Here is a 13,734-nt window from a genome sequence, read left to right as displayed (position 1 = left end):
CACGGACTCAGAGCTGGTCTCCGCTCTGCAGAGTCTGGTCAGAAATCCTACCCTGGGTTTGAGAACCATTTTCCAGCAAAAGCTTCACTGAGCCGATGTGTTTCTACGATAATTTTTTACTTTGAGGAATAAGCATTTTCTGATGGAAAAAGCACTTTGTGGGAAAATTCTTGATGAGAAATACTTTGCAGTGTTTGAGAAATGCTTTGCATCAATTGCTCCCTTAGAGCTCCCATTCCTAGCCAGCTGGTCTCCGTTGTCAGTATTCAGCCGTTCCTTTGAAACAGTATATGACATTTTCAAAGATAAAAAGAAAATTTTACCCATTTGTAATTTAAGTGAGAGCTGAACAATGTATTATGTCACAAGTGATGACATATGCAAATGAGGGTTTATACCTGAGCCTTTGTAGAGTGATGTTTGCTCCATTTTTGCTAATGGCTATGCTATTAAAACACCCCTAAATGTAGGGGGTGGGGGCCAGGGGAGCCCCCAACCACCCACGTCTCCTCCGGGTGTGAAATGTTGGGTGCTCTTTCCTGGGCTCCACTTTCTGCCTGCTGTGGGATTTGGAGGGGAGGAGGTGGTTTCATGGTCCTGGAGGAGCTGCCTGGGGCCGGCTGGGTCCCATTGATGGCTCTGGCCACGGGCAAAGGGGTTACTGAGGGGACGCAAACTGAGGCCACTCAGCTTTTTGGAGCAGTGTCAGCAAAATTTTAACATAATCTTTGTTGTGAGCATAGCAACGCAGCCTACCGTGCACAGGCAGGAATAGAGGATGGCAGTAGCTTAAAATCTGTGCGTGGTAGGGGGAAGTGCTAATAAAACAGAATCATTTTACTAAAGAATGTTTTCCAACTAAATCTCTGTTATGTGGAAAAAAACTGTTCCCTATTGAAGCTTGCTTGTAGTCATGAGTTGGGGCTTAAGGATTTTTAACCTTTTTGTCACATCACTCCAGCATGCAATGAAAATCTCACCCCAGAGGCAAAACCAGCATTGCATTAAGGTGAGCGTATTAATCCTGAGAACTAACGAGTTCCCGAGGACTACAACGCGGTGGCATCTGCTCAGCAAACCAATTTAAATTCTTCCTGTTTTTTGATGGGTGTGAGACCAGGATCACCAACTCGCCTGCTGGGAGAGGAAAGCGGAATGACAGTCCTTACATTAAATCAAATCCCACTTGATGATTGCACATTTTGATTAGAAAAACCCAACCAGCGCTACCGTAAGCTGCTTTCCAGTCATGAGATCGTACACTTAAGACATAATTTTACAATGAGTAGATGTTTCATTTACATGAAAGCCAAACAACTCAAATCCAACCCCTGGTCTTTATGTTTAATTAACATTACAAGAGGCGCCTTGGAGTTCACGATGGAGCCGGCCGGAGCGAGGGGAGCGTGCTGCAGCTGCATTCCCAACGAGCAAGCCACAGAGCGCTCCTGCGGCAGAGGCGAGCAGTAAATACCTTTCTGTGACAGGTGGGTGGCTGTCTTCAACTCAGAATAGGCAAATGCAGACGAAAACCTTACTTTTTGTGCCTGTGGCAATCCCAGTAAAATGAAATGATGTATTCCCATCATAAATATTATTGTTTCAAAGCTATTTCTGCTTTAGGGCTACGTCATTTTGCTTCCCCTTCCCACTGGAGTCCATTATAGATAACCTTATTTGTGTAGGTATTTTTGGTTTCCTAGCAGTAAAGCACCTCGAGAATAAAAGGAACAAACGAGCAAAACGAGCAGAAGTTCAAAACGAAGGCGGCACTCTGACGGGAAGCTAAGCTGCTCTGACTGCTTAGCATTCATGCTATTTATTCCCTCAGTTTGCTGTGGTGGCTGCCTAAGAGTTCCTGAATCGTGGAATTAGTCAAATGGTTCTTGAAAGTTGGTTATTGCATTTTAATGGCCTTCTACCTTTGTTTACCATAAGAGTTCTCCTGTGTAAGATGCTGGCTGAAGGATACACGCACATCCAGGTGAAATCAGATTCATATGTAAATGCTGATGTTCTCCGGAGGGTTTGGGGAAATATCATGCAGTATTACACAACCCGGGATGCACAATGCTGCAAAAGGGGCAAATGCTACCGTAGCTGCGAAAGCAGAGACAGCTTCCCAGCCAGCGATAAGAGGATTAGGGAAAACATCAACAACTTTGAAAATCTGAGATTACAGAAATCTTGGACTCTCAAAGATAGCACGGGATCCAACTGGAGGCCTAAAAATACTCCTGCTTACTGTGCCGCACAACGCAGCAAACAGCTTTCATGCCACGCTGCTTGTATCAGCTCTCGGTTATTTGAACAGCTTGGGCTTACAGGCTGCGTCAGGGCGTCCAGAAATCGGTACGTACGTAAAGCCCGAGCAAGGGCTTGGCCTGCCCTCCCTGCAGCGAGGCGAGGAGGGCTGGAGCCTGCAAACGCTGCTGGAGGGCAGCCCCTCCCGGTCGGGGCTTCAAGCCCAGCTTTGTCCAGCAAAGTTTCTGCTGCACTGCTGAGGGTGCAGGCAGAAGCTTCAGGGGGTTCGATTTGCACACTTCAATGCCAAATGCTTTTGTTCCTATCCAAAAACATACTGAAAATTTTCCATTAGAAGTCTCAGCTTAAAAATCCTCCATTGAAATATGGAGCCACTTTATTTTGGGGCATTACTTCCTTTCTGACAAGAGCTTCTCTAATAAATGATAAACAAAACCCTGCCACTTAAATCTCTTAAGAAATTTGTATTTAATTAGAGGTGCTTTTGGGATTCCTTATTGTTCAGCTGTGCGAGTGCATTAAGTCATTTGCACTATTTTGTTGTACTTATGATACAACAAATAAGATGACCTATAAAATATCCATTCTATCTGCAAATATTATATGTGACAGGCTGTGTTCAGGAGAAGTAATGAGATGTAGTTAGAGGGGAAAAAAGCCTCATTCAGAAGCGAAGCCATAAACTTTTTAACAGGCTTTAATAAAACATAATGCTAGCTTCTCACTGCACCTATCCCTCTTAAAACTGTTAAATCTCTATGGGCAGTTTAGCATTTGTCTAAGGGATCGTCTGAGCCTTCACAGTACCCCCACAAATGTGCAAAGAATCACCAATTCCAGCAATTTGCTGCCACGAAAGCTGTTCTCTTCTGACGTTAAGAGCAGGGTGTGCTATTTGGGTAGGACACAGAGGTGTCGAGGCAGTGGGAAGAGGAGCAATTTGTGCGGAGGAGCTTGCTCAGGGCGGTGGTGCTGGGAGCCGGAGGAAAAGGCGGGCAGGGGTGCCTGGCCATGCCCCCGTGCTCCCCGTCCTGCCCGCAGCCACCCTCAGCCGCCTGCACCAATTCCTCCTCTTCCTCCCGTGTCCATAGCAGGCAGGAGAAGCCAGAACCGGCAAAGCAAGGGCCAAGGGAAGGGCAGGCTCACCTGTGGCACCTCCCTTGTGAAACACAGCATGGGGGGGTGATAGAGTTCCCCTGAATTTGATGGGTTTGTCTAAACTTGCTCCCTGCGCTGCTCTGTAATTGTTTATCCAAACAGTATTGGTTTAAATAATCTCCTTTTCAGAGCTCAGGCTGACTGTGTTCCTGTAACCCTTGCATTACAAAATATTTCAGTGTTTCTACATGAGTGTATAAATCCTACTCCTGAAATTAATCTGGGAAACTTTTCCTTTGAACTTTAGGAGTACAGACAGAAGATAAATATCTTCCTATACCTGAGCATTGTGAGAGAGAGTTTTCTTCTCCTTCCTTCACCCCCTTCTTCTCTCCTGCAAAACTACCTCTCCCAAACACCAGTTTTATCCTGTGAATCCCGGCTGGTCTATTGGCATTGCCGGGACCTTCTGCACGGCAGCCGTGCTGTGGGCAGGGAGGCTGCAGCTCCCAGCCCGGGCTCCGGCCCGCTCCTCTTGCCGTTCCCTGCCTGCACGGGCAGTTTCCTCGGCAGCCGTGAACGGGCTGAGTTTTGCTGGCTTGGGGAAACTTGTCTGTTGTGTTCTTGATTTGCTGCCTTTCTTCTGTGGAAGAGGGGTTCGGTTGCCTGACTTTTTTATAATTGTATAGTTCAATATAAGCAGTTTCTAAAAGCTTTGTCCATGCTTTTGCGTCTTGCTGCCTAATTTATGCTCCTTTGGAGTCACTCCAGAAGCCAACATGCCCTGTCAGGCACCGGCGTTTTGGCACAAGGTTTTGCAAGGGTATAAATCAGTGGCAAAGTGCCCTTGGAAGATGCTTCACTGTCTTCTCCAATGCAGTAAGAGCTCGGTTTGAGATGGATGTTTTATATGAGGAAATACGCTGAAACCCCAGGAAAGCTGGCATTTAATATCCTGCTTAGTTTTCCCAACGGTTTTCTGATGGATTTATGAATTCACCCCTTATAATATGGCAGTGAATACCAAGGCAGTGATCTGCAGTGAATTGTCAATGCTCAGTTCTGGCCTGTCCTCAGATGACCGAAATAGCTTGAACTTCTCCTGTACACCTGGCTCTCGCGCCGGAGAGGCTGCCCGTCTGCCTGGGTAATGAGAACGCGGCAAGTGTGACCTCACCTCGGATTTGAACTTTAAGCCGTGTTTTTGAAAGGCCTGTGTGTTTTGAAGTTATATGTTATTCTCTAAAAATTGCAGGATACTGACATGGTTTCTCTTGCCTCCCAGTAACTGAAAACAACACAATTTACTACATTATGCTCTGCGGTACCCATACAGAAACCAACCGCTTTTGATGACATCTTTTGGAGAGCAATTTAGTGTGCTCTGTGGTTTATTTGTAACGCGGGCAGTGAGCTGCAGTTTTCCGATGAAGTTTGGGGAGCGCAGGCGGTCGTTTGCTCCCCAGGGGGGCTGAGAGACGCGGCGAGGGAGGAGGGTCCCGTCCCCGGTGCTGCCGGTGCCCGCGGCGGGACGGATGGGCTGCAGGGCAGAAACAGCGGCTGCTTCAGAAAATGCCGGTGGGATGAGAGAGCAGCTGTTTGGAGAGAAGCAGCCGTGCCGGAAAGCTGTGCTATTCCGCAGGCCGAGGGCGTCAGATGTGATTTGCCTTTTGGAGGTGATAGTCTGAAGTGAATCATGCAAACTCAATTTCCAGCGTGTAATTTTCAGACTTTGTTAGAGTCCTAAAAGTACAAAGAAAAGGCAGCAGAGGAAGGAGAGTAGTAGAAGATACTGGATCCTAAATTTCAACTGTCTTTATTTACTAAGTTTTTTTCTTGCTGTGGAACAGTTTTCCTCCTGTCTAAATGTCTTCCCAGGTTTCTGAATATTATGACAGATAGTATCATTTGTATTTTCACCTAATCCATCGAATCAGAGCAAATGTTTTTCTCAAATCTTTCTATGGAACAAATCTACATCAAATATTAAACAAGTAAGAAGTACGAAAAGGATCCTGCGCTGGGGTTTCCATGGGAGGGGGGATCCTTGTATGGTACAAACTGTGTTATATGTTTTAATTTCTTCTTTCTGCCACAGAGTTATGGAATCACTGGGACAGTCTGTTTTATGCGGCTGGCCAGATTCAACAATCTATGTGATCCACCTTCCCGTACAATCTAGGACACAAACAGGGGAGGGATCTCAAACTGTGAGCCGGGGCAGGCTGGACGGCTGGGACAGATGGAACGCGGTGTGGGTCCCCGCAGCCAAGTATCAAAACAGATTTCTTGGCTTCTGTTTTAAGTGGCATTAGAAAGTAATAAAGCTGAATATTAATGTTCAAACTGGCTTTAAATATTGAATTTTAACTTTTTTTTCTTCTTTCTGTTTTCACCGTGAAAGAGAAGCTGGGTCATTAGGCAACGAGTTGGCTACAGGAGAGCCCAGACCTGGTGCGTGCCCAGGGACTGCCCTGACCGCAGGGAGCAGGTTGCTCTCTGATTGCTGGTGCGTATTAGAGTATTTGCATGCAAAGTAGAAGGAAGATGGAATCCATGTTGGTATAGCTACATATAAGAGTGGGGTTTTCCATATGGGAATGGGATTTTCAGCCCCAAGCCCCTGCTGGGGACTAGGCAGCGGCTGAACTGCAGGTCCTGCCTCCCCCCAGGTGCCCTACGCAGCCGGGCAGGGCAGGGGCCGGGACCAATCCTCTCCAGTGCTGGAAAGGGCTTGTTCTTTCTGCGATTCGTTCAAAAGGTGCTGATGCTCTGCTGGTCCCTGGGTGCTGCCGGGCGCACGCCGTGGCCTTTGCTGAGGAGTGCCCCCATCGTGGGACGACTCGGCCCAGACAGCTGCCAGGTTCAGGGGCTTGGCAGCCGCCCAGGGGTACAAAACACCATCTCCCTTCAGTTTTAACTGTAGCCAAATGGGATTTTTTTTCCCTTTGTGTAGCAAGTTTGAATTTTCTTTGTGTAGTGTAACAGGAAAGGGAATCAATAAAAATAAATCAGCAACTCAGTCTTCCTTAGGAAAGTCCTTCTCAGGGAAAGTTAAAGAACTTGAAAGAAATAAACCCAATCTAAAACCCAACTTCATTTTTCATTGCTGATTCTACCCAAACAAGCTGCAGGCTAAGCAAGTCACATTTTTTCTCCTTCAAATAAACACATCTCTGTGCTTTCAGCGAGTCTCAATTTTGATGCAACAACCACTTCTCCTTCCCCATAAACAACGCCAGCCCCTCAAAAGAAGTTTGTAGCCTCTGTGTGGATGGCAAAGGATTTCTAAGGTAGCTGCGTGGCTCAGCCAAGGAGCTGACTCAAATAGAGAGTTGCTTTTCAGTTTCCCCAGTTGTCATGCTGGGCTCCATGTGCTGATCAGATCAAATGCTAAAACCTCACCCTGCTTCTATATATAGTTTCCATAGTTCAGCTTTGTGTTCTCTGCATCTCTCTCAACTATTTTGAAACAGCTGTGCAAAATCACACATTCTCTTTCACTTATTTTTTTTTTTAATTTAATTATGAGTTATTGAGATTTAAAGCAGTTGTTATGTCCTGCACATAAAAAAAACACGTAGGGAGCTGAAGCAAAAATGCAGGAGCAACACATTTCAAACCACCTTTAGTAAAACCTGCAAGTCCAAACTTGCCCAGACTGGTGCCCCTGTGCTGGGCACCTAAAAAATGTACAGCGAAAGATATTTGCTCCCCAAAGGAAATAACAAGGGAGAAGGACAAGAGAGAGCTGCGGCCTCTGCTGTGCTGCTGTCTCGAGCAGGACAGCGCATCTGCATGCCTGGTTAGCAAACATCTCCATTGCCAGTAAAATGCTGAAAGAAAATAAAATTGAGATAAATTCTTGAAATACATCATAAAAATTAAGCTGCTTTCTAGGAAGAGCAGTTGTCTTACTGCAAGTCAAGTGACATACTTGAAATGCATGGCTGAGGAGAGTGAGACGAATTATTTCTGTATCATACAGTAACGGGGAATATTTCTGTATCATAGTAAGGGTGTATTGGTTAAAGGTCATGCAGGGTTATTCTAATTTTGCATTATTTACTATCTGAAGACGAGGCAAGAAAATCTAAATGTTCAGGGACTCTTTTTTTTTAAGGTGTCTCCTGCATGCTAAGATTTGTGTTCAGTTGATCTCGCTCAGCATTTAATCTTGTAAGGCGATATTTGATGAAGGAGGGAGGTGTGTATCTCACTGCTGGTACTGGCTTAGAGCTGTCCCCAGTGATCTTCTGTACACACAGACTCAGTAACATCAATAGATCCAGAACGGCCCTAAATAATTTCTTATCCATTTATCCTTCTGGTGAACTGTACCTAGCTAATTCCTCAGCCTCAAAATCTCTCCCACCGTCAGTAATATTGGAAAATCTATTTGTAAGATCTTTCTTTGGGGAAAAATCTCAGAAAATTTTATAGCGGTACTGATCCAGTTTCCCCCAGGAGTACACCTGAAGAGGTCCTTTTTTGCAGGGAAAGCCCCCAAGCAGCCCAGCCCCAGCGCAGGGGCTGTGAGAGCAACCCTGGGGTGGCGCGGGGCAGAGCAAGCGGCTGCTGCAAGCTCCTCCAGTGCACGGTCCTCCACAGCCAGTACTGCAAAACGCTCTGCAAACGATGATGATGTGTTCTGAGTTTCTCTCTTGAAGGAAGAAAGGATTGCCTATGGGGGCAGAAAACGGGCAGCTGCAATATGAGCAGCTGTAATTCGCTTGCCCCAAATGAAGGTGGAGGACGGTGTGGAGGTCTTCGTTACTCATTCCTTCGAAAAGTTTCCTGGCTTTTTTAGTAATTTGCATTTCATAATTGATATTTTTTCATGAGAAAAGATAATAAGAAGTATAATTTTGATCCCCTGGGCAGGTTGCCTTCCTTCTTGCCCGTTGCTGTGCCTGCACGGGAGCACAGGGATCGCTGCCGTACCCAGGAGATGAAGGAGGTTTTTCTCTGCAGGCCAGAGAGGCGGCGGGGGATGTTTTCTTTCTCATTTTGCTCAGGAGGTAGAGATGTGGATGCACAATAACCCGGAGCAGGAATTTTCCTAGCTGTAGTGTGGATCACAAGTCTCTCTCAAAATAGCTTGTATTTGCTCTGCATTCTTAACCTGTGACATTTTAGAAGAAAGTAAGTAAATTTCAGAAGAAAGTAAGTAAATCAGTAAACCCAGGCATCCATGGTTGCACTGAACTATGCTGTTGTGTTTTGAGGCCTAGCTGAAGTTTACAAATGCTAGCTTGTGATCTTTGGATGAAAAATGTCATTTAAGATGAAATTATTATTGTTAGCATTGATGATTTTAACATACAGTGTCCTGCAATAGCAAGCGAAGCCAACATGCTGTTATCCAGAACGACCGCATTTCATCTCCGCTTGGCAATAGCAGAAATGTATATATGAAATGTCATTTGAATTTTTAGGATTTATTAAAGTCAAGTCAAAGAAAAAGACATTGGTTTAGGAATCACTGGAAAACACTGTTCTTAACAGGGAGGAGTGTCCTTGAGCAGCAGATTATACCTTCCCGACAGAATTCATCCGTGGTCAGCCCAGAGAGCTATAAACAGCTTTGATCTAAGACAGGATTTCCAGCGTAGCTCTCGCGTTGCTGGTGAGCCTGGGTGAGAAGGTATATGAGCAAAACACGACAGCTGTCTCCTCCGTTGACCTGGGAGGCACAAGAGCTACACTTGCCAGTTTGGAGGAGGTCTCTCGGCCGCTGTGCAGCTCCCTGGCTCCATGCAGGTTGCTCGGCCACCTCCACCGCTTCTGCACTGGAGCCTCCCTGCGGGGGATGAGCCCTGCAGCCCCTTCCCCGTACCTGGGTGGCGGTCGCTGCCCCGGGTGGACAGTGCGTCTTTGCTTTCCCTAAGTTCCTTTTTCTCTCCCCAAAATGAATATTCTGCTCTGCCTTTCTCAGTGGGGGCCCAGCAGACATAGCACATCTCTCGCTAACAGCGATCGTAATGGATCTGAGCTCTTCTGGGAGCTGAGTTGGCATTTTGCAATATCTATTTTTAATGTTGGCCAAATATAAATAACTCCATTACAATTCCATTTGTGGTAAGAAATGAATGATTTGACTTCGAGTAAATTGAGTCTAAGATGCCTGCTTGGCATTACACTTCATGGTTGTGTAGAGGGAGACTTTCTCTTGCAGTGCTTGCGTTGACAGAAGCTCTCACACTTGTGGGCAAATTAAACTTTTGTGGAAGAGAAATTAGCATTAAACAGCACAGCCGGGGCAAGCTGAATTTGCACTTTTCGTTGGTATCTTTTTTGTTTTGCATACAGGAAGGAAAAGTTTTCCAAAGAATCAATATGAGAAGTTTGATGTCAGTGGAAAAACTTGAATATGGAGCACCCCAGGATACTTATTAATAAAAGTTTAGGTGATTCTCCTAATTTGTATAGTATAAATATTTAAATAATTGCTAGATCTGCAATAATTGCTGGAACTTGACTACCTATGAAAGAAAGATTAAAATGTGAAGCTTTGACCATTGGTAAAATAAAATAACTGAATAAAACCACACTTGCAGGTGGAAGCTTGTGACTCCTGTTCCTGGTCACTTTTGCTGATTTTTAGTTGCTGAGCCGTACCGGGAGCTTCCCGCGCTCCAAGGAACGGTGCAACGCTCAGCAGAGGAAAGTGAGAACGCGAAATCTCTAGAAACAAGAGTTATCATCTTTGCTCTGGGTTGTAAATGAAAATGTCTTTACTCAAATAACAGGAAAACATTTCGGCAGGTATTTGTAAAAATGAATATGTACAGTATGTACGTAGGTACATTTGCATAGACAATAAAGTTAATTTATCTGATGCAGTAACTTAAGGCAGTATCCCCCAAAATGTGCTATGGTGCTCACAGCTCAGTTCCAGATCTTTAATAGTGGAATGCACCTCCCCTGTATACAGAGGTGTTATGGTTCTGGTCATAGCACTTCACTCTCTATATAACAGCGCTGTGCCCTGAAACATTTTTTATTTGTTTGTATGCAGCCCAAACTGACAGAAACCCTCTCCCTCCTTTGTGTCGTGAGGTGCTGCACGATTTCAGAGTCTTTCAGCTTGGTTACCCCTGCAGACAGGGACCCGGAGAAGGTTTTGATGTCTCTGTGAGCACCTGGAGTCAAATGAAATGAATATTGCTGGACACGCTATGGGTACGTTTCTCATAATGCACATGTAATATTACAAGGAGATATTGCTAAGGCTGGAAAATCAAGTCCTTGACATTTGGGAAATGCATTCTTGACTTAACATCTTTCTGTACTTACGATGGTTTACCCTTTAATTACATGGTGACGGATACACTGCCCGTGTTGCTCGCTGCCTGACCCAGCACACCCCTTATGCACACTACTTGCACCCTCCTGTATAGCCATAATGATGAATTTCTTCACAGGATCTCCTGTAGTGCTGTTCCAGCTCATGCTAGAATGCTTCAGAAAGTTAATTAATTTTCTTCCCGACACTCCTGTGAGAGGAGTGGGCATTATCTGCATTTTGTAAATAGAAAATTAAGGTACAGAAAGATTAAGGTCAAAAGCATCTGTTAATTTTGCCAAATCTGACATGCCTTGTAGCTATTTTTTCAGACAACCTGGCACTATTAATTACTTTCATATTTAACTATAGAAATTGTAAAATATACTACTGGAAGGGATATTAAGTCATGCAGTAAATCCCCTTACCCTGGGTAGGATAAAGTCTAGGATATCCAGGTGGGATAAATGCCTAACCCTTAATGATGGAGATTTTATAACGTTCCTAGTTAATCTATTTGAGTGCTTAACTACCCCTTATACTTTGAAAGATTTTTGTAATGTCTGACTTCCACATTCCTTGGTTCAATTTAAACCCATTACATTTTGCTCCTTCCCTGGGGAGCAGGAAAACCAGCTTATTTCAATTTTCTTTGCGTCAGCCCTTTGCACACTTGAAGACTGTTATCATACCTCTCTAATTTTTTTCTCCAGATAAAACAGCCGGCTTCTTCAACTTTCCTCATAGGCAGCGCTTTCCCCAGTTCTGGCTGGTTCTGGTGCTTCCTTTGGATGCTCTTTGGGTGCAACACGTCCTCCTACAACGTACTGCGCCCAACGGGCCGTGCTCCTGGGCTGCTGTTAGCCCCACATGTGCTTTCCAGTGGATGTCTGGGTTTTTGTCTTCGCTTTGTCATCCACCGCGGTCTCCAGAGCCTTTCCTGGAGAATAACATTTTAAAGAGTAATTCCTCTGTAACCTAATCAATTCTGTTGATGGAATTTGTTATACCTCTGTAGGTGCAACACTCTGTGCTTGTCCTTTATGAATTGAACTCTACTTACGCTATTTCCCCTCAATAGGAAGCAACTATTGACTCCAATTGCAACCCAGCACTTCTGCAAGTTGGATCTCAGTGTCTCAAACTGGGTATCTGAAAATGTGAAACATTGGGTTAATAAAAAGGTGGATTTCTGTGAGTGAGTTCCCTGCAGAAGGGAGCTGCTGGAGGGGCAGGAGAGGGCGAACATCTGGTGGTGAAGTGCAAGACTGTATCGTAACGTTCATGCTCCAAGCAACCTCAGTTCTGGCATCACCTTCTTTTTTAAGAGCTTTCCTTTTGTAACATGCATTTTTTCAATGTCACAAATTTTAATCATATTATTACCTGGGCTTTAAGAAGAGCAAACTGATAAAAAAGATTTCCCTTCTGCATCCTTACACAGGCATCCCTTGCATATGGTGAACGAAGCCACAGTTTATTCCCATTTTGAAAGCATTTTTTTTTAAGAAAAGCCATGAAGCCAGCTGCAGGAGAGGAGCAGAAGAGGAAGGGCTCCTACTTTTCCAAAATTCATACACAGAAACTGGTAGAAAAGCACCGCATGTATGGGTAGAAGTATTCTGTGGGTGTTTGTTTGTTTGTTTGTTTCAGTATCCATAGGGACTAATCAGGTGTTTTTATTAGAGTAATTGTTATTATTAAAGGTCTAAGAAATATTTGGAATATTTCCTTCCAACATCACTGAAATTTCCCTTTCTTTGGCCGATACGTTCTTTAATTATTCTGTACAGTGATAAAGGTGGTGTGCCATATATCAGCAACAGAAAAAGCCCCGAGTTTGCTCTCTGTGCCTGTTCCACAGACATAACCCTTAATTCCAACCAGCTTTCACCAACCCCCCGTCCTACCTGGCATAGCCCCTCCGCAGGACACAGCTGCATGCCAGCAGGCTTATTCCAGGGAAATATGGTTTGGAAAGACCGAACGGAGCTGGGCGCTTCAGCCTCCCTGGCACCGGTGCGTGCAGGCAGGCGGCACTGAGTCCTGACACCACGAGGAGCAGTTTGTGCCCCGGGTGATGTCTTCATGCACCAGGAAGGCAGGTAACAGAGGCAGTAAGTTCTGATATTAAAATTTAGAATATAATTTCATCTTTGTTATGTCTTCATTTCCAAACACCACTGGGAAAATATTTTTTAAAAGCTCTTTTCATAGTTGTATTTGGTGGAATTTTGTGATGTTGGGGTTTTTGCATCTTAAAGCCAAGTTATTGCAGAATCGCACAGTGACTGTATCACTAATAGTTCATCCATCTGCAAAGCTTCTTTTAAAGTTCTCTGAAGTGAATGTAAGAAGTAAAATCTGCGCTAAGGGAAATGTAGGCTTTATGCAAATATATTTTACATTCTAGTACCATCCTCACTAATGATTATGACACTATTCTTCTTTCAGGGAAATAAATTCTAACTGATAAATAAAGTTGCTTCCTTTTTCTTCTCATTTGTGGGATTTTTGTTTACAGCCATCGGACTTGCAGTTGTTGTTATGCCATATGCTTTAGTCCTGTCAGAGCTTTTTTAATCTCTTCTAACTTTTGCTGGTCACCAAGTGTATTGTTTTGGTCAAGGGACAGAACGAATGGCTGGTGAGAAGCTAATATAGGACATCAAAACACTGTGTACCAGTAAAGCACAAGCCATGGTGTATTGATGAACAGCTTGGTTAAGGATTCATAGAATCTCAGAATTCAGGTTGGAAAGGACCTTTAAGATGATTGAGTCCAACCATTAACCTGACACTGCCAAGCCCACCACTAAACCATGTCCCCAAGCACCACATCTCCCCGGCTTTTAAATCCCCCCAGGGATGGGGACTCAGCCCCTGCCCTGGGCAGCCTGGGCCAGGGCCTGACAGCCCTTTGGGGGAAGAAGTTTTTCCCAATACCCAACCCAAACCTGCCCTGGCGCAGCTTGAGGCCGTTCCCTCTCGTCCCATCGCTTGTTCCTGGGGAGAAGAGACCGACCCCCCCGGCTCCAGCCTCCTTTCAGGCAGTTGCAGAGAGCGATGAGGGCTCCCCTCAG

At 44.9% G+C, this 13,734-nt stretch overlaps 1 long non-coding RNA gene across 2 annotated transcripts in view; it reads left to right on the top strand.

The window, feature by feature from the left end:
- The window catches only part of LOC148054904 (uncharacterized), a 53,141-nt gene extending 40,073 nt beyond the window's left edge, over window positions 1-13,068 (top strand). The window contains exons 2-6 of one of the 2 annotated variants that reach the window (XR_015706624.1): window positions 1,362-1,487; window positions 5,768-5,872; window positions 9,676-9,773; window positions 10,385-10,548; window positions 11,365-13,068. This is a non-coding gene — a long non-coding RNA (uncharacterized LOC148054904). The remainder of the gene's footprint in view (window positions 1-1,361; window positions 1,488-5,767; window positions 5,873-9,675; window positions 9,774-10,384; window positions 10,549-11,364) is intronic. The other variant, XR_015706623.1, reaches the window with a different exon arrangement.
- Window positions 13,069-13,734: the final 666 nt, after the last annotated feature.

Source organism: Nipponia nippon, unplaced genomic scaffold (genome assembly GCF_047370975.1).
Source record: "Nipponia nippon isolate SJK-2023a ecotype South Korea unplaced genomic scaffold, ASM4737097v1 scaffold_3, whole genome shotgun sequence".
NCBI lineage: Eukaryota > Metazoa > Chordata > Aves > Pelecaniformes > Threskiornithidae > Nipponia > Nipponia nippon.
Note: the sequence above shows the minus strand (reverse complement) of the source record. Positions and strands in the feature narration are given on the sequence as shown.